The sequence below is a fragment of the Callithrix jacchus genome, chromosome 5 (assembly GCF_049354715.1).
Source record: "Callithrix jacchus isolate 240 chromosome 5, calJac240_pri, whole genome shotgun sequence".
NCBI lineage: Eukaryota > Metazoa > Chordata > Mammalia > Primates > Cebidae > Callithrix > Callithrix jacchus.
In genome coordinates this window covers 159,193,172-159,220,983 of record NC_133506.1, presented here as the reverse complement: position 1 = coordinate 159,220,983, position 27,812 = coordinate 159,193,172, and the positions used below count along the sequence as shown (strand labels likewise).

At 41.1% G+C, this 27,812-nt stretch overlaps 1 long non-coding RNA gene across 1 annotated transcript; it reads left to right on the top strand.

Annotated features, from left to right (window-relative positions):
- The first annotated feature begins 15,785 nt into the window (after positions 1-15,785).
- LOC144582898 (uncharacterized) lies at positions 15,786-22,453 on the top strand. The gene is made up of 2 exons (XR_013536448.1): positions 15,786-17,541; positions 18,002-22,453. It is a non-coding gene; the product is annotated as an uncharacterized LOC144582898 (long non-coding RNA).
- The last annotated feature ends 5,359 nt before the right edge of the window (positions 22,454-27,812 follow it).

The following is a 27,812-nucleotide window of genomic DNA, read 5'->3' as shown; positions in this document are numbered from 1 at the left end:
CACAGCAATATAAAAGAACTTCCATGGAGTAAATGCCACCAAAGGAAGGAACAAGTCCAGCTTTTGTTCTTGAGACAGTACACACTAATTGGTGACCAAACACATAATGCATGAAAAAAAAAATACAGGCTAGATCCACAGAACAACATGTTAACATTAACAATTAGACAGAGCAAGGGATGATTTTTAAAAGTAGTGAGTCATCGAACTTTATCATCAAATAATCTGTTATATAGAAACAAATCACTATGTACCTAAACACTAGATAGTCTCATATAAACCTTATATAAGGACAATTGCAGAATTATTTTCAGAGGAGCTCAAGCACATACACTGAGAATGTTTACAACGTGAGCACATAAAGCACATTTCTTGGCAAATACTTTGTTCGCTGAATAAACACGTTCCACCAAGTGGCAGCACCAGCAATTTAGAGAAAGAGAAAACTTGAAATTACTAGGAGCACTCTGAACAGGCAGAAGGTAGTTAGCAAACTGGAATCTGAGTACACCTGACGGAAGCCAATTAAGTCTTGTAGATGTGGAAAGTGACAGAGGAAAATGTTAAGTGGAAAGTAACCTTGAGATACTTGCTTTTGATCTTTCTTCCGCTCTGCCTATTTCTCTTATGTTTTTTCTTCTTTACATTAAATCTTTCCTTCTAATTTCTCAGATGAGCAATTAAACCCTAACTTCAGGTATAAGTCCCCGAAGGCAGTTATCAATAAAAAACAATCCGGAAGTAGCTCGTATTATCAGCTTTGGTGCTGATTCACCAGGTGTTTCTGAGTAGTGTAGGAAACGCTCCAAGTTCTTTGGAAGAAAAGCATTGTACAAAGCAGAGATTTATTATGATAGCATCAACTGCTGTTCTTTGCCTAAAAATAATCCCAGTTTCACTTCTGATGTCTAGAAGCTTCTCTGTTGTTTCTTTTTCTATTTTCTTTTTTTTCCTCCTCCTACTCACTAAAACTTCCAGCAAAACAATAACCTAGTTCATGGGGGGGTGGGATAAATTCAAGATTAAAAATAGAAACCCATCTTTACATGAATCTACATGGTTGTGGATATTAAGGAGCCTCTTAATAAGGGTCCAACACATTTAGATAGTGATAGAATATGTAAAAATATGTTTTCCATTGCATCAGAAAACACTATATTCATTGGAATGGCTGCCTTACATTAGAGTGAGCCAAGTTTCAGAAGCGTAGCTGCAAGGTGCAGCAGCTCCTTGAGACCAAAGCACACGTGACATTGGAACATAGTGAACTTGATCCCATGGTTAAAACGTTCCTCTAACCTCATTTCTCATGACTTTGTAGTTCAGAGATAGGCTACTTCCCAGTGGAGAGTAAACCCAGACGTAACTTAATGCTTTGTGACCCTCAATCGTGAATCCATGCAGTAACATGTTTGAATGCCTCCAATACATAAATGCCTCCAATAAATAAATATACATCTATTTATTTAATCATAAATTAGATAATGCATGAAATAGTATGTGCATTAATATACCATATAGATATACAATATAGAGCAGTTTAAATAACGAATCAAAGATAAAATAAACAAGAATTTTAAATGTCTTTGCTAATCGCAGTGGCTGTAGGTTCTGATTACCTAACTTCTCAAGATGCAGCATAAGCTTTAGCTGAGGTTCGTCTTTAATAATAACCAAAGTAAATCCCAATTTCAAAGTCTTCTTAATAATGCCAAATGTCTTCTGCCAAATTCTTCTCAGGTGTGATTAGACCATCACTGTCTTGAGCCCATATTGTGACTGACACAGAGCCTTTACTAGGGAGAGAAGAAAGGCCACCTTATCTCACCTGTCATAACACATTGTGAGTTTCATGATGGGTTCTTTGCGGGATTACTTTAAGTCAGTATTTTGTGATGGTTGGCTTAACTGAAACTAGATTATATAATCTGCAAACCCTTTCAACAAGGGCACATGTAAATGCCAGGTACTGTAATATTCTGGAAGCAACAGAGGCATGAGGGCACCTGCGACTCTGAGTGGTGGAGTTTTTGTGTCATGTGACATCCGACATGAGGACTCATAAATGATAGTAAAGCTTATTATCTTTCTTATTTTGTAAATGAGTATAGAAGATCTAATATACTGTTCTCCATGTGGGGCATGCACTGTGAAAACTACTGCTCTAGAAAGTTTTTCAAATGTGGGCATCATCTTATTTTGAATATATGATATTTTATGATGTTGGTAGTCCCAGTTTTAATTTTGAGATACCTGTGTGAAAATGTCACATTAGAATAAACCTAGCAAACCTTTCCCCCACTGAGGCGGAGCAATAGCCAAATGTCATATTTTATGGTCACTGTGTTTTATTGTTTTTCCTGCCACCAGCTGATAATGATCCTTTCCCAGTAACATTGTGTCTATAATCTGTTTCTTTTTAAAAAGTTGAAAGTGTATGATACTTCTTTAGTAAATAACTTATGAAACTAGTGGAGTCAGTGAAGTAATATGCCAATTAAGCAATTTAAAGTGTATTAAGGCATAAACTACCAGAAATGCAGCAATATGGATGAATTCCAAACACATTACATTGAAGAAAGAAATCAACTATAAAAGAGTACGGCCGGGCGCGGTGGCTCACGCCTATAATCCCAGCACTTTGGGAGGCTGAGGCGGGTGGATCATGAGGTCAAGAGATCGAGACCATCCTGGTCAATATGGTGAGACCCCGTCTCTACTAAAAATACAATAAATTAGCTGGGCATAGTGGCGCGTGCCTGTAATCCCAGCTACTCAGGAGGCTGAGGCAGGAGAATTGCCTGAACCCAGGAGGCAGAGGTTGCAGTGAGCCGAGATCACGCCATTGCACTCCAGCCTGGGTAACAAGAGCGAAACTCCGTCTCAAAAAAAAAAAAAAAAAAAAAAAGAAGAGTACACATTCTATGATTCCATTTATATTAAGTTCCAGAAAAGGCAGACTAATCCATGATGATAGAAATCAGGATGGTGGCCTCCCCTTTAACATACGGAGGTGGGATTGACCGAGAAACGTCACATAAAAACTTCTGGAGTGATGGAAATATTTCATATCTTGGTAGGGATGTGGATTAAATAGGTGTATGCACTCTTTAGAACTCATTGATTTGTACAGTTAAGATCTATGCATTTCATTGTGTGTAAATTATACCTCAATGAAAAAAATTTAGGCGTGTTACAAATCAATTTCTAATGATCACTTTATGTCAGTTTTTTGACATTTTATATAACACCTGAATAGCTAGTTTCATTTCGTCACAATGAAGGGAGAAGGTGTCGATTGGTAAAACATGTACACGAGGTAGCAGAAGAAAGTTGTTCTGATGATAGTATTCCTTTATTGCGTATCGACTGTATGCCAAGCACTATGCTGTCGCTACCTTTGAGAAACACTCAGATATAGCAAATTTGAGTATTGTCCTAAATGTGAATAAAAAATAAATGACAAATTTCAGGTCTCTGTGAACATGGAGTCCTTTGCCTTCAACGACTGGGCAAATGGGTCTCTTTAAAAGGAGAAGAATGTGAGCATTTCCAGTCTTTATGATGCAGTATGCAAATGAGTACTTACTGAGTACCCCATTCCGGGTGCCATGCTGTTCATGTTGCTCTCACTGTAGAATTACTATTATTTTCTTTTTTATGGATGAGAAATTTGAAGCTCTGAGCAGTTAAGCAAATCCCTCAGATCACAAAATAAGCACAAGATCTCAGATTTCATTCCAGAGCCAGTGAAATCAAAGGCTAGTTCTTTCTATTTTCAGTGACGCTTAACTACGAGCTACATCAGAATCAATGACAGGGATTTTTTTTTAAGTACACGTTTCTTAACCCTACCTGGGGTGTTCTAATCCTATAGATAATACAAACCTCAAAGATTGGTCTTTCTTAAAAAGCCCCACTGGTGATATAAGGAGATTCCTACCTGGGAACCAGTATACTAAGCTGTCATTGGTTTGTCAAAAGTAGTCCTTTCTTTTAATGTCTATTTCTGTTAAAAGTCTCTGAATTTGTCTCACTGTAAAAATTAAATAGAGAGGAGTCCTCCTGTAATGACAGACAGATGGGAATAGACCTCCGTAGATCTCAGTTTAGCTTTCACATCTGCCATTAACTGACCGTCGGGTTATAGGCAAAGTCAGCGACATTCTCTCAGCCACAGTTTTCTCATTTATAATATTAAAGTGTTAAACACACTTAAGATGTCATCTCATTCTAACATTCAATAAATTAAAATCCTTTATTATTTAAATTCCATGACTCTCTTTGAAGTACTTGGAGAGACTCTCGAGTTTCATACAATTGGGTAGGAATTTGTTGAAGTTTTGAAAACAAACATGAGGCTGGGTGCGGCAGCTCATGCCTGTAATCCCAGCATTTTGGGAGGCCAGGCAGATGGATAACCTGAGGTCAGGAGTTCGAGACCAGCCTGGCCAATATGGTGAAACCCCATCTCTACTAAAATTACAAAAGCCTGTAATCCCAACTACTCAGGAGGCTGAGGCAGGAGAATTGCTTGAACCCAGGAGGCAGAGGTTGCAGTGAGCTGAGATGGTACATTGCACTCCAGCCTGAGTAACAGAGCAAAACTCCATCTCAAAAAAAAAAAAAGAAGAAGAAGAAAAGAAACATGAAAAATAGCTTAAATGTAGTGATATTTTCCAGTAACCTAGAGATACCATTGGTCTCTAGACAAAATGATTTGCCAGAGAAACCCAAGTCCTTGTTGCTTCAAGAAAATTAAAGTAACAATTCTGTGTTTCATACCTGAGTAAAAGTGACAGCATTGTTCAGATACAGTGATGTGCAGGAAATGGCTTTTATTCCCAAGCAGAGGTCAGGAGACGCCTCGAAACGGTACATAATCAATTGTCCAGTATCTCTGTAGACCATAGATGCTTCTAGTTATATTCAGGGGATGGCAGCATTGCAGGTTATAGCCATTGGGCCGTTTGTCATTTGGCTCAACAATATGAAACCTGTGTCTCACAACGGGTCATTCCTTGAGAAATTCCTTAGAAAATACAGGTTATCACTTTAAACTTGCTGTGCTAGGGGTAAGAGACCAACCAAAGACAAGAGAAGCCTGAATTGAAAGAAAAAAGAGAAAAGCACTTGATTTGTAAAACTGAAAGAACAAACACAGATGGAAGGAACTGGAGTCACCAAGAAAGGGAGCAAGCAATGCAGGGTAGATATATAGATGGAAAAGACAGAAAATGGGCTCAGCGGCACCTGCGCACTCAGCCTCAAAAGAGCGGTGCTAGCTGTGATAAAGCAGTGACTCCGGTGTCCACATTGCCCTCGACCCCTGTTTCTGCACTGATGCTGTTCTCCACCTCTGATCCAGCTCGAGTCACTCCTCCCTTACCTTCCTGCATGGGCTTCTCGTCCCTGCTGTGTGGTGCATGCCTGCTGCCTTCTCTCCCTTGGCTTCAGCCTCCATGCCACTGCTCTACTTCCTTCTCAGAGCCAAGCTAAAGCCAGGTACTTACAAGGGGCAAAAGTCTGGGTGAGGGGTTTGCTTGAGTGAGGGAAGTCAGGGCCGGCGTTCCTGCAGTCTCAGAGAACACAGTCCAGCACTGACTCCTTTTTTTCTGCTTCTCTCTCAATTTTGCTTTTATACTACTTCCTCTCATAAGTAGTCGTGTATATATGTTTATACACACACACACACACACACATTTCTATGTATGTTTGCTGCATTTATATATACACTTATACAGTATATAAGCATATAAGTATATATACTTATATACTTATATGTACTTACATATATTTAAGTACTTATATATACATGTAAGTTCATATAAGTATATATGGTATATAAGTATATATATAAGTACATAAGTATATATACAGTATCTAAGTATATATACATATGTAAGTATATATGTATATAAGTATATATGTGTATATATATAGTATATAAGTATATATATAAGTGTATATATATGTATATAAGTATATATATAATTGTATATATATAGTATATAAGTATATATATAATTGTATATATATAGTATATAAGTATATATATAATTGTATATATATGGTATATAAGTATATATGTACACACTTATACAGTATACAAAATTTATATATGTATATATATAAGAATATTTATATACCTATATATACTATATGAATATATGTGTAATATGTAAATATATAATATATAATACATATATGAATGTGTAAAAAGTAATTGTATAATATATAATTTTATACAGTATAAATTTATATGTGTATATATAAATACATACATAAAATTACATATTATATATATGATATATGTAATATGTATATATGTACATATTATATTGTATACCTACTATATATGTATACGTATTATATACGTATGCAGATACAAATATAATATGTATATATATGAAGAGTTCTTCATATATATATGTAGAACTTCATATATATATATTATATATGAAGAACTCATGCAAACCCCTACCTCATGGCTCACAAGTTTCCTTTGGGTCCAACCTGCAGATTTCTGCCAATAACTGATTATACTGATCTCTTGTCTAATCAGTTATATTCAGGATTATATTTACATCACTCAGGTAGGATGCCTGTGGAAAAAACTGAGCTCAACAATTCCTTTTGTCATCTTGTTTTAGAAGGAAGCACTGACCAGACAGAACAATCAATAAAGGGTTTATGGACTTTTCATTTGTGTTATCAGAAACAACTAGATTTCCCATAGTCACATTTTATTAAAACAAGGAGAATAGCATGTTCCCATTTAATTAAGCTTTTCTGTTTTAAAACACTAAATATAAGTTTTCAGGAACATAGATATCAAATGCAAGTTAAACTTTAAAACAATGTTTACAAAAATGCGTAAGTAAGCTCTCTAAAGCACTGATGACTTACTGAAACGTTACTTACATACAACAAAATTCACCAAGTTGAAGAGTATAATTTGATGACTTTTACAAATGTGTACAGCTATGTAACCACCACTACAACCATGACCTATAATATTTCCATCACCTTCGAACATGTCCTAGTGTCTCCTTGCAGTCAATCTTCACCCACACAATGGCTTGGAAGCCACTGATCTGCTTTCTGACACTATAGTTATTACTTTTCTAAAATTTTGTATAAATGCCACCATGCAGTATGCATTGTATTTGGCTTTTGTCACTTAGCATAATACTTTTGAGATTCATTTATGTTGAACTAAAACATTCTTCAGCAAATGCAAAATAACTGAAATAATAACAGTCTCTCAGATCACAGTGCAATCAAATTAGAACTCAAGATTAGGAAACTCACCCAGACCTCACAACTACATGGAAATTGAACAACCTGCTCCTGAATGACTTCTGGGTAAATAATGAAATTAAGGCAGAAATTGACGACGTTCTTTGAAACTAATGAGAACAAAGAGGCACCATACCAGAATCTCTGGGACACAGCTAAAGCAGTGTTAAGAGGGAAATTTATAGCACTAAATGCCCACATCAAAATGCTAGAAAGATCTCAGATCAACAACCTAACATCACAACTAAAAGAACTAGAGAACCAAGAGAACCCCAAAGCTAGCAGAAGATGAAAAAAAAAAAACAAGATCAGAGTGGAACTGAAGGAGATAGAGATACCAAAAAAATCAAAAGCGATACCTTCAAAAAAATCAATGAATCCAGGAGCTTTTTTTGAAAAAAAAAAAGTTAATAAAATAGACTACTAGCTAGACTAATACAAAGAAGAAAAGAGAAGAATAAAATCAAAGGGGATATTACCACTGATTCCACAGAAATACAAACTAGCATACGAGAATACTGTAAATACCTCTATGCACATAAACTAGGAAATCTAGAAGAAATGGATAAATTCCTGGATGTATACACCTTTCCAAGACTGAACAAGGAAGAAATTAAATCTCTAAATATGCCAATGACAAGTTCTGAAGTTGAAGGAGTAATAGACAGCCTACCCACAAAAAGAAAAGGCAAAAACCAGATGGATTTACATCTGAATTCAGCTGAATTACAGAGGTATGAAAAGGAGCTGGTACCACTTCTACTGAAACGATTCCAAGCAATTGGAAAGGAGGTTCTCCTCCCTAGCTTATTTTATGAGGCCAGCATCTTCCTGATACCAAACCTGGCAGACATACAACAGGGACACAAAATAGAAAACTTCAGTCCAGTATCCCTGATGAACATCATTGCAAAAATCCTGGATAAAATACTGGCAAACCAAATCCAGCAGCACATCAAAAAGCTTATCCACCACAATCAAGTTGGCTTCATCTCTGGGATGTAAGATTGGTTCAACAAATGCAAATCAATAAATGTCATTCATCACACAAACAAAACTAAAAACAAAAGCCACATGATTATCTCAATAGATGCAGAAAAGGCCTTCGATAAAATTCAGCATCCTTTCATGTTAAAAAACTCTCAATAAACTAGATATTGAAGGAATATGCCTCAAAATAATAAGATCCATATACGACAGACTCACAGCCAATATCATACTAAATGGGCAAAACCTGGAAGATCTCCCTTCAAAATCAGCACAAGACAAGGATACCCTCTCTCACCACTCCTATTCAACAAAGTAGTGGAAGTTCTGGCCCAAACTGTGATTTGGTGGTTAATTCACCTTTTCAAAACCTTTTCTGAGGGATGATGCTGATACTGTTCACAAACACCTTTCAATAGCTTTAAGTCAAAGCTCTCTCTGCTGGGGGCACTTCTTAACACTCATCTGGCTTTGGATGCCACAGGTATCAGTCACAGAGGACCGTAGCGACCTTTGAGGATCACATCTGGCAACAGTGATATGGGTACCCCGGAGGGTATGCGAAATGATTTTAGGCAATATATGTGTTTATTTTAAACATGTCTTTTTAATGTGTATTTTAAAACATAGTAAGAGTTGTAACAAAACGAGTGACAATTTTAGGTTTTTTTAAACAAACATTCATATGTTTTAAATAAATCTTTAAAAAATTACTAAATAAATAATAATGAGTTTGTGTTAGAAACTATTAACTAAATACTATTGCAACTGGTTTACTAACATGTCAAAACTTGGGAGTTTGGAATTCAACTGTTGAGAAATGCTCCCATTTGTGGGAGTTTAAAGTTGTGATATTTAAGGCAGTCCCATGAGAATCCTGAATTCGACAAACCAGTTAGTAGAATTCTCGCCTCCAAACTCCAACCCAATTTCCCCAGCTCCCTCCTGAGTGGAGTTCAAGTTTACGTGCTCTTGTGCTGTAACCTCCTGAAGGTACTGACACTGTCAGGTGCTTTGGTTTGTACCTAACTAAACAGAAGGTTGCCCAGACACCGGCTCAGGGACAACTCATTCACCAGAACAGCCACACCTGGATATTTCAGAAGGCCTTGTGATCACTGACTACATGGTGTCTTCCTGAAACACAGCGAGTAAAAGCAGAATATGCCCACACATTGGTACTCCACCCTCCTCCCAACTTCTTGTATGTGCAAAACTCAAAATGAATTCTCCTTTAGAATTCCTTCCTAGCCAGCTCTTGGAAATTGAAATGTCTTTGTTCCAGGTCTGTGGGTGCCAGAGTCTAAAATGCCAAGAAGGAGTTCTGCTAAAAAGGGTGTGTGCACCTTGAGATTGGCCTTTCTGTTGAGTACTTAAAGGCCAACCTTGGCCAACCTTGGCTAGTTGGCTTTAGGTTTACTGGAGCCTTTTTAGAAAAGAGGCTTCGGCCGGGCGCAGTGGCTCAAGCCCGAATTCCCAGCACTTTGGGAGGCCGAGGCAGGTGGATCACAAGAGATCGAGACCATCCTGGTCAACATGGTGAAACCCCGTCTCCACTAAAAATTCAAAAAATTAACTGGGCACGGTGGCGCGTGCCTGTAATCCCAGCTACTCGGGAGGCTGAGGCAGGAGAATTGCCTGAACCCAGGAGGCGGAGGTTGCGGTGAGCCGAGATCGCGCCATTGCACTCCAGCCTGGGTAACAAGAGCGAAACTCCGTCTCAAAAAACAAACAAACGAAAAGAACAGAGGCTTCAGTAACGTTCATTCCTATGACTTGATCAATCTGGGCCACGCTTCGTAGGTTTCTACACCTTTGTCTCCATAGTCTTACCTTATGGAGACTTTTGCGGGTGCAGGATATCTGGATACACCCGGGATTTTTTGCAGCTAGCTGCCCCAGCAAGGTCATGCCTCAGAAGTAGCCAGATCAGCCATCCCTTCCAACCTAGGAAAGAGTTTTGCTGATGATCAGCCAGGTCTCAACACAGTTCTTGTTATTGTTGATGCCGACAGAGCTGTGCCTGGAGTTTGGCCTCCAAGCTCCGATTAACGGCGGGAGAAGATGGAGGATGCATACAAGCCAGGTCTGGTCTCATTTAGAAAGCAAATAAATTGTTGCTAAAAAGGTTATTGTAGAAAGTAGAGGAGAAGCAACTAGTCAAGATGGTCTAGGTTGGACTTTTCCAATGTGTTCCAGTGTCTCTCTTTGTGTGCGTGTGTGCGCGCGCGCACGTGCGTGTGTACAGGACAGTGTAAGTACGGAGGAAAGTGACTGGGGTCTTGGAGGTGGTATCCTGGCACACAAAACTTACGATAGACCTGGAAAAGGAAGAGCCAAGGAAGAGAAAATTAGTCCCCCAAAATTTATTGTGGACCCCAAACTTGTGATGATTCAGATCTTAGCTAAGGTTTAGAGATTTCAAAAGAATAATAGTTACGAGCACCAAAAACTTGCTGCTACAAGCAGGCAACTTGCTATGATCCAGTCCCATTTTTTTTCCCAGCTCCAGGCTGATCCAGGAACTCACTGCCATAGTTCCCTGTGTCTTTGCCCTGTCCCACTCTAGCCAGCTCCCAACCCAACAAGGGAAGAAGCCAGAGAGTGAACTGTGCCTAAATCCGCCTGAGCCAACTTCGTCCTCCTGCCCGGTATGCAAATTCTTCTTGCCTATAGGCAATTCGGCAAACACAAATTATGAGCGTTATTAAATGGAGTGCTGGGAGACATTTGGTACCAGATTTCTACATTTCAGCTTTTTACTTTTACAGAGACTTACATTTCTGTTCAGATTTTATTAGAATGATTGTGTTGGTCAAAACCCAGAGGTAAACATAATCCCTAGCATATAAACCTTAGAGTAGGCTTAGACACGAATTCCAGGACATCTAATTCAGTGCTTTACTAAATCCATATTTGGGTCATTTGAAATAACATATATATGCTTCAAAGGGAGATTTTGCCGATTTGAAATAAATTCCTGGTTTTTACCGCAAGTCTCTCCACAAATAGTCAAACCACCCTGTGAGGATTAACACTGAGAAAGATCAGCAGCACCATTAACCATATGCAATTCTCTGCAGTGAACTTGTACAAGGTTTGTTCTCACTGTTCATTGCTCAACAGCGACTTCTGTTTAAAACCAGCAGCAACCACCTGTGTCTGTTTTGTGACTGAAAGCATTTAGACTTTACATGATTACGCCAATGATTTAGAACCAAGTGAACTCGGTGTATTTGATTCCTGTGAGTCATTTAAAAGCAATCACCAGGTCAAACATGATTTTTGGATTGCAGGGAATTTCAAAAACAATGCTATAAAGAGAGTTGCTTGAGGCATGTAAACAATCCTGGCTTTATAAACTCCACAGCCTGCATACCCAAAGAGTTACTTATTTGGGAGAAAGAGACCCATATTTGTGTGAGATTCTGATCTAGAGACAGTTTGCAAAGATTGTCTGATCGTATATTTTCATTTGTGTTTGAATCATTATTATTATAGTGACATAAGCTTGGTAAACATAACAAAAAATTAGAAATTAGTTTTGATCAGTCGTCTTTAATGAAAAGTATTTCATGGTTTCCTGTTTAAGATTCTGAAGCCACTCCACGATGTGCTTTTCCACCAAACGTTTTGGTGATTGTTTTCACCAGCTTTCCGGATCAGTTTTATTATGAAAGCTCCCGTTAAATTTTGGGAGATATGGATTCTGATTTATGTATACCACATTCTTCAAAATGTTATGTGGCAACAGATTTTTAGCATATTTTTGAAATTTTCTCATTAGAAAAAGAATGCTCTCTCATGACTCCTCACAGCTCTTTTTTCCTGTGTGCCACAGGGCGGCTACTTTCCTATGGGCTTTCCCTAATAAATTATTTGCTAGTTGACTTCTAACTGAGCCCAGCTAAAGTGTCTTAGCTTTGAATTTTTCCATCGCTCAGCCAGTATCCTGTCTATCACAAAATAAAGGCAGCATAGGGCGGAATTGAGGATCAGGGGAATGTTTCAATCTAATCTTTTCATTCAGTGTTATAATTATCTTTTTATATGTAGCCCCCACTAGAAGGAGACTCTTGCAAATTGGGATCATATTTCTTTCATCTTTTTATTCCCACATACAAGTACAGAGCTCAATCCAATTTATGACTCAAATTTATACCAGGGTAATGTTTTTGAAGAAAAAAAATGATTTTCCCTTTTGCATGTCAAGTCAGCCCAAGATACTATCTGCAGGGCAGTTGAGATAGGAATGCAAAGAGACAGTCAATGTTCATTTTTTATCCTCAATTACCAAAGTAAGACTCTTGTATCAAATCTTGGAAGTTAGGCTTTGTCAAGAGTGAAAGGATTTTCTAGGAAGTTTCCTGTTCCTTGGGAAGGGATCCTCATGTTAGCTAATGGTTGCCAGCCTACAAGATTGTCATTGGGTTCTCTGTCGTGGCCTCAGAGGGTTCTCATTTGGTTTGGATCTGTGTCTCAGCCCAAATCTTGTGGAATTGTAATCCCCGATGTTGGAGGTGGAGCCTGGTAAGAGGTGAATGGATCATAGAGGTGATTTCGCATGAATGGTTTAGCACCATCCCCTTGATGCTGTCTTAACAATAATGAGTGGGTTCTCAGGAGATCTGGTCATTAAAAAGTGTGTAGCACCTTCCCTCTCACTCTTGCTCCTACTCTGGCAATGTGACATGTCTGCTCCCCCTTTACCTTCCGCCGTGATTGTAAGTTTCCTGAGGCTTCCCCAGAAGCCAAGGAGATGCCAGCATCATGCTTCCCGTACAGCCTATAAAACTGCAAGCCAACTGAAACTATTTTCTTCATGAATTACCCAGTCTCAGGTATTTCTCTATAGCAATGTGAGAATGGCCTAACACATTAGCCCTCCAGCTGCAGGGAAGCCCACTTGAACCAGAGTTCAGTTGCAGCCATAGCTCATGGGAATAGTCAGCACCCATATGAAGGCTGATAGAGGCAGAGACAAAGGGATAGTCATATTTGAGGTGTCATGTATGAAAAGAATTATCTGTATCCATGAATCTTTACAGATAGTAATGACTGTATAAATTTATATATCTAAAAATTATATTTCATTTCCTTACCTTTGTTGGTTACTGATTTGAATAAGAATATGGTTATTGTGAACATTCAAAGTAATGAAAGATAAGAACGAAGAATAGCTCTCCTTATCTTTTCACTGATGACCTAAGATACAATATGGATAAGGACAAGGACATAGCTATAGCTAGAGATACAGGTACACATCAGACAATATATTGGAGTCTGCTGGTTGGAAGCAGGAAGAACAAGAGATGGTCAATTCATAGCCTACTTAACGTTTTCAACATGTGTTTCACGACATGGCAAAATACCTGCCGTGATGGTTCATTTTATGTGTCAACTTGATGGAGTTAAAGAATACCCAGCTAGCTGGTAAAACATTATTTCCGGGTATGTCTTTGAGGGTGTTTCCAGAAGAGGTTAGCGTTTGAATCCGTAGGCTGAGTAAAGATCTGCCTTCACAGACGGACGTGAGCAGGCCTTATTGCTCTCCCTTCCTCAGCTGGGACATCCATCTTCTCCTGCCCCCAGACATCACAGCTCCTCTTCTCCAGGCTTCACACTCCAGAACTTAACACCAGCACCCCCCAAACCCCACCCCTCCAGCAAGACTCCCCTAGGTCTCAGGCCTCCCAACTCAGACTGGATTATACCACTCCCAGCTTCCCTGACTCTCCAGTTTATAGATGGCACGTTGTGGGAAGTTTTTGGCTGCCATTATCATATGAGTCAATTTCATAGTAAATCATCTCTAACACATCTCATCTATCTATCTGTCTGTCTATCTATCTATCTATCTATCTATCTATCTATCTATCTATCTATCTATCATCTATCCATCTATCATCTATCTATTTATCTATCATCTATCTATCTATCTCCCTATCATCTATCTATCTCTCTCTCTATCTTTATCTATCTATTATTGGATCTGTTTCTCTGGAGAATCGTGACTAATATACCTGCCTTTCAATAGCTTGATTTTTCTGTAGGTCAGAAATGTGTGAGCAGGAGAGGGCTTGTTAGGTTTAGAACTGGGAAAAGTAGCTTCCAGAGACACAGATTACCAACTGCCAGGAAACAGGAAGTTAATACATGTTCATGTTTTAAAAAGTCACTTCATATGGTATTTTTCTTATAATTTGGAACATTGGCATATCAAGAGCCTATGCTACTTTAAAATGCCCCACTCTGTTTTATGACCTTAAAAATTGTCAGTGTTTCATTTTGGTCAATAAGCCTTATCTTTAGAAGGTAAATTATGTAAATGTTAAAGAAGACGAACTTAAAAGGTCTACTCATCTTACTGAGTTTTAATTGTTATACAGCCCAACAGTGATTTGGCGTTAGGGAAGGTTCCTCTGAGGTAGGCATTTGAGAACATCTCTAGAAGATTCTGTAGGTTTTCAGGCGCATTCAACTCTAAGAACAGTCTTATTTTGATCATTGATTCACTTACAGATACTAGCAAGTTCAGTAGCGTCTAAATCAAAACACCACTCTCACCTGAGTCAACGGGCGGGGGTGTGAGGGGACTGGATAGTCACCTGAAGGCAGGAAAGGATCCTAGAGATCTGGGGTAACAGACAAAACAACCTGGAGAGGGGTAAAGAAAGCAGAAAGGGAAAGACTCTAAGTCGACCCTACCTTTTCTGGATGTTTACGATTTCAGCCAGGTGCGGTGGTGCGCACCTGCAGTCCCAGCAACATGGGAGGCTAAGGTGAGAGGATCATGAGCTTGAGCTCAGCCTGTGCAAAAAATAGTGAGACCTCCTCATCCCCAGAAAAAAGACTAGCTTACAATTTTGTCATTGTTGTTGCTGTTGCTTATAAAATAACAGCTGAAATCAAGTGAGCATACTTACCTAAAATACCAAGGCCCGCCACAAACTGACCTTTCTAAGTAGCTTAGAAGCTGTGTTCCCTGGCTCATGCTGCTGCCCACATTCTTCTTTCTCTCCTCACGCATCCTAAGCCTGGACCAACCAAAAGCCTTTGTTCTTGCCATACTCTTTGCTGTCTCTGCAAGACTGTTATTTTCTTCCTGTGGTCAAAATCCCAGTCCAAGTGTCTCATCCTCAGAGAGGCCCTCCCAGGCCACTCAGTCTAGCTCCTTTTGATTAAAGGGGCTTCTTTTCATCTAGATCACTCGTATTCTCTTGATTTTGTTTTCTTCACAGCTCGTGGGGCTCTCTGACGTGATCTTTTTTTCCTGTGTCTGCCTCCCCCACCTAGAGGTATCGTTTTTGTCCATCTCATTCACCACTTTCTCCAGCACCAAGGGCATCTCTGAATGAATGAATTCATGAATGAATACTTGGATAGTGCTTTATATTTTGCAGAGTGATTGATAGAATACTACTTGCATTCATGTTACTATTTAATCCTGCAACAAAGCTGTGTGGTGACGCTGGTGTTTTCCTCATTTTATACAGAGAAAGCTGAGGCTCACAAAAGGAGACTTCTTGTCCAACATCCTGAATAATAAACAGAAAATTAGGACTTGGACTCAGATTTTTGTGTGTGATGTAGATGTGCTCAATTGTTTTTTTTTTTTTTCTTAAAAACAACATGTATTATGTGTATTATAAGCCAAGAATTGTGTTTGGAAGCCACTGAGAAGATTTCAAGCGGAGGAGTGACATGATAATTTTGGCTTTGGAGTATGAAGTATGAGTTTTTTATCCCAACACTGCTTTTAAATGTGGCATGCAGATCTTTCTTCCTCGACATTTGGAAAACATCTCTAGAAGATTCTGTAGGTTTCCAGGCACATTTGACTCTAAGACCAGTCTGATTTTCACAACTGACTCTCTTACAGATATTAACAAGTCCAGTAGCATCTAAACCAAACAGCACTCACATTTTTTTTTTTTTGAGACAGAGTCTCACTCTATCACCAAGGCTGGAGTGCAGTGGCACAATCTCGGCTCACTGCAACCTCTGCCGCCTGGGTTCAAGCAGTTCTCCTGCCTCAGACTGAAGGCTCCAGCCCCCAGGTCAGGATGGAAATGAGGCACAGAAGGTGCCAGTTAAATGTGAGTGCTGAGTGGTGTTTAACTGGCACCTTCTGTCCCTTGGCTCCATCCTGACCTGGGGGCTGGAGCCTGCAGTTGGTATCTACTCTATTATCTCTGTTTCTTGCTATAAGATTTGAAAGAGGGAAGAACTGAAGGAAAGGGGGAAACATTCTTTTGTGTGTGTGTTTTCAGATATTTCTTGGAAGGTTCTGCAAGACCTCGGTACTGCACGCTTCTTTGATATAGTGATGTGTTCTAGACATTGCTTCTTGTGACAGCTTCCTAGCTCTCGCCTCCAAAAATAGACCCCTCAGTCCCTTGGATGGCAGGAGTCCCACTTCCTTCTGTGGCGTGTATTTTCCCATGGAAATGTATGTATGTTTGCTGGGAACTCAGGTTGGTCCACTGTTTCTTCTCCTCCCCTATCTGAGCAGTGTTCAGAATATGCCAGGAGAGAGGCGGGCACCTATCTGCCTCTGTCTTTACATATGTTGACAAACTCCAGAAGATGGAAGTCAAATTCTCCCAGGAGCCCTCTGTCATGCTCTGTTTTGGGTGACTGGGATGGGCCTCCTAGCTACTACCATTCAATAAACATCAAGCTGGGAGTGAGGGCTCAGGGTTCCTCTGTGCAGGCAACTCTGCTCTTCAGGAAGAACTCACTTATACCACACCTCCCTTGAGTACGGGGACAGTGCCCCTCTTCTCCCTATAAGAGAGGGATAAAGCCACAGCCCTCCTCCCCTCCACCAAAGGGCTCAATGCCTCCTCTTCCTTACTGCTCAAACATAATGAGCTCCTGGCTTCTGTATGTACCTGCTAGACGCAATGGTAGGAGTGACAGATGAAGCACCCAATTGACCTCTTCTCAGTCAGTCCTGGAAGGAGGTGGCTGGTAGCTCTCTCTATGGCTCTTCAGAGTGGCTTATGGTTCTCAGCAATGGGACTCTGGGCAGAGATGCAAGACAAGTGCAAACCCCACATAACAGAGAATGTTCCATCTGTGGAAACACTACCATGATAACACTGTGAAGAGCTGGCTGGAGATGAGACTGGAGAGAAGGATTCCAGATAACAGCCAGGTGTGGAAGAAAGGACGTCTGAGCTGAAGTCTTGGTGATGGCAATGGAGAGGAGGAGACAGATGTGTAAGATTCAGGTTTCTGGGCTGGGTAAGTGACAGTGCTGTTCCAAAAGACTTGACACGAGAATGGGGCAGGCTTTGAGGAGCACAGGTGAGTTGTCCTGCCCACATGGAGTCTGATGTTGCTGGAGGAACAGGGACTAGAAACGTGATAGTTAAATGTGTAGGCTGAGGCTCCAGAGTGCAGCTGACTTGGAACTCTCAGTGGGAGAGTCTTCGCAATTTGGGTAGCTACTGTTGCCACAGGGTCATCTGGGGATTCCCGGGGACCGTGTATAACAGGAGAAGGGAAATAGCTTCCCCATGAAGCCCGAGCATTTAAGTTGGGTTGGTTTGCATGGGAGACTGAGGCGGGGGCCAGGAAAGTGAGAAGGAAACGTTCCCTGAAGGATACTGAAAAGAGAATTCCCCTCCCTGAGGCCCCTGACTATAGAGGTCCCCAGTCAACCTAAATTATGCCACTTCTGAGTCTTTTCCTTGTCCTGCAGGTTCTCGTCTTCATCTTCCGTCTTCCTTGATGAGCTGTTTCACAGGCCCTCAAAAGGAAGGAATCAATCTCTTGTTCTGGGGCTTCAGCAGCTTCCCCAGGCCAGAGGCTCCTTAACAAAGACTCCTGCGATGAAGGCTAACTACTTGGAGGAGTGTTGTGTCCATTTCTCAGGTGTGCCGGCTTCCCCTACAGATGGGCAGGGAGCCACGGTCCTGCTATGGGCCTCTGCCTCTTCTGCACTCAGTCTGCCCCTGCCGCTTCATAGCAGGGGCTTCTGCGTGCTCTTTCTTGGCACCCTCAACCCTCAGATGTCCCAAAAGGCTGTGCCTCTGGGGCCCCTCAGACTCGACAAGCAAGTGGAATTAGATGCGCCTGGTCAACTCTTCCCCTTGCTGAGAAACAGCTCTGTGTTCCTGGCATCAGAGGAGGACAATCACTTGGTGCCACAGGGCCCTCGTAAATCCTCTAATAGAAAGAGAATTTTATTCTCACCAATGGATTTTTGTTTGGTGGGATGGAGAAGAATCATAAGAATGGCAAAGAGGAAAACAAAAGTTTCTCAAGACAACCTCGTATCAAACCAAACTGTTTGGGGCGTATCAGAGGTAGAGTCTGGTTTGCTTATAAGTAGTAAATGGCCACGTTCAGCAGTTGTAGACTTTGCTGGCTTAAAACAATGCTCGTTAGTATCCCCCTTTTCCTGTGCACTCGCCGCCCGAGCTCCCAGAGTGTATGTCAAAACTCACGTCTGCTTTTGTTTCCTAGTTCTTTTGAACTAGCACACCAATTTGCAACCGTCGTTTTCATGCCAAGATAACCATGCTATTGTGTGGGCAAGCTTTGGGTTCTATGCCCTGGAGAGCTTTGCCAAAGTCACGGAGGAAGCTCGGAGCAGAGCATACAGCTTCAGCATCTCAGCTCTCAGCAAGCTGCAGGCTTGGGACTGCCTTCTTTCTCTGCAAGGGCTCCTGGCTCTGATGGAAAGTAATTTTCCCCTTTCAAATGAAAGATATGGGTGATCCCTTAAAAATCTCCTGCAAATATGAGTCTATGTCAGCACATACGTCAATGTAGAGGCACTGTGTGCAAACTCCCCGTAGCTTCCTTAAGACAGGAGTCTGTGCTGTTACCAGAAATAGCCATATCATCCAGGTATTGGAAGAAAATCTTGGTTTATGATGATAAGGATGATTATCTTTGTAGACTGATTGGAATTTTTTAGGGCAGGAAAGTATTTGTATATGTACATTGAGGGCACTGAAAGTGTCAGTTTATAGCACAGGCAATATGATCACAACCACACAGCAGGTGCGAGAAGAAATGTGTCAACTGTGGTATGGCGCTTGTGAACGTGCCTTAGACTGGACAATAGCAAATATTGGATCAATAGCAAATATTTACCAAGCAATTGTTTTGTGCTACGCACTCTGGTTCTCATTTAATTCTTTTATTTATTTATTTGTTTGTTTGTTTGTTTTTGAGACAGAGTCTCTCTCTGTCACCCAGACTGGAGGGTAGTGGCACAGTCTTGGCTCACTGCAACCTCCGCCTCCCAAGTTCAAGTGATCCTTCTGCCTCAGCCTCCCGAGTAACTGGGACTACAGGCGTGCGCCACCATGCCTGGCTAATTTTTGTATTTTTAGTAGAGACGGGGTTTCACCATATTGGCCAGACTGGTCTCGAACCCCTGACCTCGTGATCTGCCAGTGTCAGCTTCCCAAAGTGTTGGGATTTCAGGCGTGAGCCACCGCGCCCAGCCCTCATTTAATTCTTAAAATTGTGAGGTAGAACTGTTATTTACATTTAAAAGGTGAGGAAACTGAGGTGGAGGTAGGTTTAAAAACTTGTAGGAAGTCACCCAACTTGTAAGAGAGTAGCAGGAATAGAAGAAGATGCTATTAATTCAATCGACTGTACTTGCTTTTTAGAGAGTTTTTCCCCCTACTGGGAGTGATAGAGGAAGATGCGCATTCGAATTTTCTGACTTGACCCCTTTTACTTGGGAGGCTGCCAGAGATAAAACACAATCTGTAGTCATAAAAATTAGCTGCTGCTTTTCTTTTCTTCAGCCAGGCTGGAATGCAGTTGCACAGTCTTGGCTCACTGCAACCTCTGCCTCCTGGGTTCAAGCAATTCTCGTGCCTCAGTCTCCTGAGTAGCTGGGATTACAGTTTCATGCCATCAGGCTTGGCTAATTTTTTGTATTTTTTGTAAAGACAAGGTTTTGCCATGTTGGCCAGGCTGGGTCTCAAACTCCTGGCCTCAAGGGATCGACAGGGCTCGATCTCGCTAAGTACTGGAATTACAGGCATGAGCCACCATGCCTGGCCAACAGCGTCTTCTTGAAGCTTGAAAGCACTTAGTCCTAGACCTAGAAAAGTTCTAATAAACATTGCATATTTTAGAACAAACATTACATATTTGTGACATTACCACAACATTTCAGGATTTATTATGAGAAAATGTTTCTGTAATGTTTACTCTTTAATTTTAATACGTCTGATAGAATAAAAATATCTAAGCTGATTTAAGAGAGTCTAGTTCTCAGGTAATCTTTCTGAATACAGAATTTGCCAGGGCACGCACTGGAAAATGTCAAGCTCTGATTGCTTTCTTGCAACTTACCTCCTTCTCCTGTAAATGTAGCTAAAAACAAAAACAGAAGGAGTTTGTTATGAACTTACCCACAGAACAGTAATATCTGTCACCCGCTGGGCTACTCTCCCTTTCCACACATCCTTCTGGACAGACCTTGTTTTAAACTGCCCCATCTGCGAGTACAGCCCAATTCAGTGGTCTGAGGCCTTATCACTGTATCGGCAGAACTTCTCTGTCCAAGGATTTTGTGAAGTCATTGGGGTGCACACTTCAGGACCTTTGCCTCTCCACCTTGATCCTTGGCTGCCAGGCTGCTGTCGCTGTGGCTGATGGTTGCCTTGAGGTCACAAATCCACTGGGCACAGTGGTCAGGGATGACACAGTCCTTATCGCTCCCCTTTTCCCCTTCAATACTCAATGCCAAGCTGTGGACAGCCCATTTCTCAGAATTCTTTGTTCACAAAGGAGGCTAGACTGTAACTTTTAACAAGATTAAACTGAAGATATAGATATAATGGAAGGAAGTGTCATGTAACTAATATTTTTAATGTAAATAGCAATATGAAGACTAAAATATAGATATTTAGATATTTACTGCATAAGCCCTATGAATCCCCAAAGTTAGTTACTGGGCCACCTCTGTTTGCCCCCAGCTTAGTCCTACATGACAGAGGCTATATCCTTTTCCTCCACAAGAAGCGTTATATACCAGAGTGTGGCTGAAATGAGCACAGAGAGAAGAGAACGCCATATTCCTTGGTGCATTCTAAGGCCAGCTTCCTCATTTGCCTAGGACCATCTCCAGGATGACTGCCTGTATAAATATTCATTCCTTCAGGAAACAATCCACCCTTTCCACAGGTGTGACCCAGATGTAAGTCTCCAAGAAAATTCTGCAACAGCTCCATTTCATTAGATCTAGCAAAGCCTAGATTCAATTTTAAGCAACACTCTACGTGAGAGAGCAACACTCCAATCCACAATGAACCACACAGAACTCTGCCTGACCCCTTTCCCGTCTCTCTGCTATCAAGGCCTGGATGCTCGGCTCATGTCTTCAGCATAATTCTGGTTTTCCTGCAAACAAGTGCGGGAGAAAGAAGCCGAAACTGTGAACACCAGCAATAGAACACGGTCACCGCAACAAACCAGTTAGTTTGTACAATTTAGTTCAAACTTTGAAACTTGACTGTTTTCGCAAGAGACGTAAAATGCAACACACATCTGCTGACTTCTAATTCATCACATCCAGACCTTCCCCTGAGAGTTCCATTTGCTTCTCTGAGGAGTCTACTCAAGAGTCTTTCCTAGAGCAAAAGGACAATGGGCGTAAAAGGTAGTTTTAAGTTTTAAGGTTCCACCTGCCAGAAAGCATAAAATTGCTCAAAATTTCTACAAGGAGTTTGTACTCCATTAAGTCAAGTCTACAACATAAGCAAATATCTCCTTCACTTGAAAAGCACAAGTGAAGGATGCATCTAGGAAGCAGTGTGGACATATCCATGGGAGGGCTGGAGGTGCCGCCTGCTACCCTGGCCTTGGGCAAATGCGTTGTATGGATCACATGCGATAGACTGGACAGGCACACAGCCTACTGAGGAGAGGATGGCAAGGGGGTTCCCTCTGGCCCAGCTGAGCATTCTATAGTTAGAGTTATGCCCAGCTTTGGCAGGGGCAACCAATGGGGCTCAGTGAAGCACCCACATTTGTGCTTCATTTCTTCCAATGTTCCCATAATGGAAAGTGAACTGTGTCTGTGGCCTTTTGCCTGTTTTACTGCAAGTAGAATTAATGATATTACTGACTCCAGACATTTGTTGTAAGAAATAAAATGGCATGATATACAGCAAAATACTTTTTATTACAAAATACTATTACAGATGTTAATTACAATTATTATCTTCCATAAGAAATTATGGGTTTATTCTAGTTCACCCTTTTCAACACTGAACTGCTGAGTCTATGAAAGCACTATGAAATTCTATTCTCTATCGTGATTGCTTACAGATACTTTTATTTCTTCGGCGTTCTTTCTCCTGCGTTTTGTAGGCACTTCAGATGGGAACCTGCTGACCTAACGTTACTGCTGTTGGCAGGGATTGCTTTATTTTCCTAAGAACAAAAGTTTATGATACCTTAAGATCATCTCTGAAACGTCTTGATTCTTTATTGATTGTGTTATTTTTGAAACATTGAGACTGCTATATCCAGGATTCACATCTATAGTTGTTTTGAAATTGTAGAGTTGATCAAAAATATTTTGGGGAACGATCCAGCAGTAAGTGTAATTTTTAAATCGGCATGGTGTCTGAGCAAGTGCCCTGGCCCCAGATCTGATACTTAAACCAAAGCTGAGTTTAAGTATCCCACTCTAAGCTGTGGGAACTTATTCCGCTCAATCATTTCATTGTTATTGGACACAATGAACATGATGACCCTGAAAATCCAAACACTCTTCCCAGAGCCATCTCTTTAGACCACCGCCTTATTTTTCTAACTGAAGCATCTAAGATTTCTTTTTTGCTCTTTATGAAGCATGAGAATTCCAAACGGTCAACCACTGAGGCTTTCTTCAAATCTATTTTAACACTCAATGCATCTTTGTTCAACACTATGTTAGGTCCTATGAGGGGGGTGTGAGCCATGGTTGCTGTTCTTAGAGTTTTATCTAATTGCAGAAATCCGGCAGACACATTAGAGGGAAACACAGGTGCTTCCTAGGTCTGGCTAGCTACAAATTGAAGCTGTCTACCTTCAGCTGGACACAGAGTATGGCTCCAGGAAGGATAACCTACGCTGTGCTGTTGTAGCAGATAGATGACAAAATGTCACTGGGTTAACAGAAGGAAAGTCTGTATCTCAGGCATGTGATGCTTGATGCTTACTGCCTGGGCTGTACAACATATAATGATTTGGAATTCAGGGTTTACCCGTCTTGTGATCTTACCATCTCACCACGTGGCTTCCAGGGTGGTGGTTGCAGGAAGAGAGAGGTGAAGATGACCCCCTCAGCTCTCAAGTGCCTCATCATGGAAATAACACAAGGCATTTATACCCACATTTCATTGGTCAGAAGTCTCCATGTGATCTCACCTCATTGCTCATTGGCTGGAAAATGTAGGGCAGAACCTGGAGCATGACGTCATCATAGCTTGTGGATTCCTTCACTTCCAATTAAATCCCATTCCCGACCCTTGACAGGTTATCTTGCTTCCACTTCACTGAGAAAAATCAAGCTACTATTATAAATGTTTCCTGGTTCCTTATCCTTAGGTTTCCTTTAGAGCTCAACATAGACGTCCTGAAGAAGTGGCTCTCCTCATTTCTAGGGTTTACTCTGACACCATATACTTCGTTTTGGCATTTTGCTACCTCCAAGGCAAAACTTAATTCTATAATTATCTATTCTCTTGCCAAGATCTTCAAATGCCCACAGCAGGTGAATATCTCAAACTCAGGCATGCAAGAACTATAGTTACCTTTATTTTTTTTTAATCATCATTTAATTTCTGAGTCCCCGTTCTGTTAAGCTCACAGAAAACTTCACCTTCTTTGCTTTCTTTCCATCAAATTAGGCTAAAGTTGCTTCTAATACTTGGCTCATGATGGTGTATTTCTTTTTTAAAGAAACAATTTTCTTCTGCCATGCCTCCTGCCCACGTGTATATCTGAAGGAAGAGAGGTGGGCACAGGCGAGAGGACGTGGCCAGCTCTTCCCCTCCGGTCATCACTTATACTCTGAGTCAGATGCCATCTTCATCACAAAATTTCGTCTTGGCCCTCTTAGCTGAAATTCTCCACCCCTCCTCTGATTTCCAGGAGTATTTTATTTGTGTCTTTGCCATGGCATTTATGACTTTGTGCTCTGACTTGGGGTGATCATGTTTACATTTAAGCTCTTCTTTTTTCAGCAACAACCGTATCTGACTCTGTATGCTCACCTCCTAAAAGAGTGTGTTGCAAGTAGGTGCTTCATGTGTATTTAGGTATAAAATGCATAAAGTGTCTCTTATATCTGGGAATTGTTTCACAATATTCTAGGGGGAAGAATGAGTGGGTGGAGGGAATAGTTGAAACAAGCTTTGTGGAATCTTGACCAGTGATGCTGGGTGATGAGCACGTCGGGGCTTATTATACTGTTCTCTGCACTTTTGTGTGCGCGTTTGAAACTTCTCATAAAAATGGTTGAAAAAAGCAAATAATTGAATGTCTTATTTAAAAAAATTATGGCTTACACCTGTAACCCCAACACTTTTGTGAGGCTGAGGTGGGCAGATCACTTGAGTGAACTCTTGAACTTCAAGAGTTCAAGTCCAGCCTGGCCAACATGGTGAAACCCTGTCTCTACTAAAAATAGGAAAAATCAGCTGGGTGTGGTGGCTGATTTTTAGTAGGTGGCTATAGTCCCAGCTACTCAGGAGGCTGAGGCACGAGAATTACTTGAACCCCGGAGGCAAAGGTTGCAGTGAGCCAAGATCGTATGATTGCACTCCAGCCTGGGCAACAGAGTGAGACTCCATCTCAAAAGAAAAAAAATCAATAAAATGGTTACTTTTAGAGATAGACTTCCCATTTCAAACAGCTGAATAGAGTAATTCATTCCATTAAGTTGATGTTAAGATACCGAAAGGAGAGAATCTAAGAATATTTTTTGGCTCCTTGCCCTAGTTCTTTAAAAACTGTGAATTATATACATTTTTTTTCCCTGAAATCTTCTCAGGGTTATTCTTAAGTGAGTGAGGACCCAGTTGGTGCTGCTGGGCTCTGTAACATTGGTCTCCCCGGCTGAAATGCTCCCTTTCCGCTGTGCTACTTCTAGATAAAGATGATTTCCTGACCTGCTCCGTAAATCTGTGTGCACTATTACTATTTCTATTCGATTTTATAATAGTTATAAGTATAACCTTTTATTGCCCCACCTCCCTTTGCTTTTCAACACCTTCTTTGCATGTGAAATCACTTTTTAAAATAAAATTTTTGTTTTAGAATAGTTTCAGATGTACAGAAAAGCTGTGAAGATAATTCTCATATACCCACACCCAACCCAATTTCCCATTATTAATATCTTACATTGCTACAGAGTACATTTGTCATCACTAATGAACCAAAATTAATACCCTGTTAACTAAACTATACATTTTATTTTATTTTATTATTGAGATAGAGTCTTTCTCTGTCGCCCAGGCTGGAGTGCAGTGGTGCGATCTCAAGTCACCGCAACATCCGCCTCTCAGTTCAGGCTATCCTCTCACCTCAGACTCCCAAGTAGCTGGGATTACAGGCATGTGCCACCACAGCCAGCTAATTTTTTTTGTATTTTTAGGAGAGACCGGATTTTGCCACGTTGGCCAGGCTGGTCTCGAACTCCTTAAGTGATTCACCTGTCTTGGCCTCCAAAAAGTGCTGAGATTACAGGCATGAGCCACCATGCCTAGCCTCAAATCTATACGTTAGTCAGATTTTCTCAATTTTTACCCAATATCCTCTTGCTGTTTCGGGATGCCAGCCAGCATCCCACATTTAGTCTTGCTGTCCTTTTCTCCCCTTTCCTTCCCTTTCCCCTTCTCTTCCCAGCCTCTAGTGTCCTCTGTTCCACTTCTTACTTCTACAAGATCAACCTTTTTTAAATCTTTCACATATGAATGAGAACATGCAGTGTTTGATGTTCTCTTCCTGGCTTAGTTCATTGAACACAAAGTCCTCCGGTCCATCCACGATGCCACAAATGACAGGATTTCATTCCTTTTATGACTGAATAGAATGTCCTTGTGAATACAGACCGCATTTGCTTTATCCTTTCATTGGCGTTGGACACCTACGTTGATTTCATTTCTTGGTTATTGCGGATGGTGCTGCACTGAACGTGGAGGTGCAGACGTCTCTTCGACATAATCATTTCCTTTCTTTTGGACAGATTCCCAGTAGTGGGATTGTAGGACTGAATAGTAATTCTACCTGTGGTTTTTTGAGGACTTCTCATACTGTTTGCCATAGTGGCTGTACTAGTTTACATTCCTCCCAACAGTGCTTAAGAGCTCCTTTTTCTCTGCATGAAATCGGTTTTACAGGAACATTTAATTTTTTTCTAACCCGTGATATCAAGTCAGGGTTGTCCTAGAATATTCATCTTGCCTGAGAAATATATGGTGCCTTTGCTTCCTTTTAAATATTTTATTGATTTAAAATTTGACTGTTCCGATCATCTCTTTATGAATAGGTAATGACACTTTGACATTTCAGGATAAGGAAAAAGGAGTCCCCTTTCCTCCTACCCTGCAAGAATCTTCTCACCTCAGAGAAGGCTATTTGAGTTGGTCAAGGCTCCAGGCTTTGAGCTCGGGGCTGTTGAAAGCTTAAAATGGAGGAAACGTGCCCCAGGTGAGCTAAAGTCCTCTACGTTAATTTGTCTGCTTTCCACCATCGTCAGTGCAAATCAGTTCAGGATCCCCTGAGCAGATGCATCTGATGGAGAGGGGAGAAATGAGAGCTTTTGAAATCTGAGCGATGGAAGCCTGGTCCTGACAGCAAGAAATTACACCCCAGGTGCAAAGTAAGTGGCGCAAAACATGACCAAGAAGCCCCCAGACTGAGGCTCGCCTGCCTTTGTCCTTGTATATATAACCATCCCCGTTCCCACTAATATCCCTGTCTGACTCACAGCCAGGAGCAAGATCACCATGATCAGTGAAGGCGCAGTGACTGCGAATTTACTGACAGTGGCGCATGAGTAAAGGTGGGCAAAAGTTTAAGAATGATGACATTGGTCGGGCGCGGTGGCTCAAGCCTGTAATCCCAGCACTTTGGGAGGCCGAGGTGGGTGGATCACGAGGTCAAGAGATCGAGACCATCCTGGTCAACATGATGAAACCCCGTCTCTACTAAAAATACAAAAATTAGCTGGGCATGGTAGTGCACGCCTGTAATCCCAGCTACTCAGGAGGCTGAGGCAGGAGAATTGCCTGAACCCAGGAGGTGGAGGTTGTGGTGAGCCGAGATTGTGCCATTGCACTCCAGCCTGGATAACAAGAGCGAAACTCCGTCTCAAAAAAAAAAAAAAAAGAATGATGACATTAATTTGTGGTGAGGACAAAGCTCCAGCCCTTGCACAGTTTCAGATGGCCTCAGACTGAGTTTCAATACAGTAACCAAAAAGGAAAGGTAGGTGTGCAGGAAATAGCCATTGCCAATTGCCTCTTGTTCAGAGGGGCCTG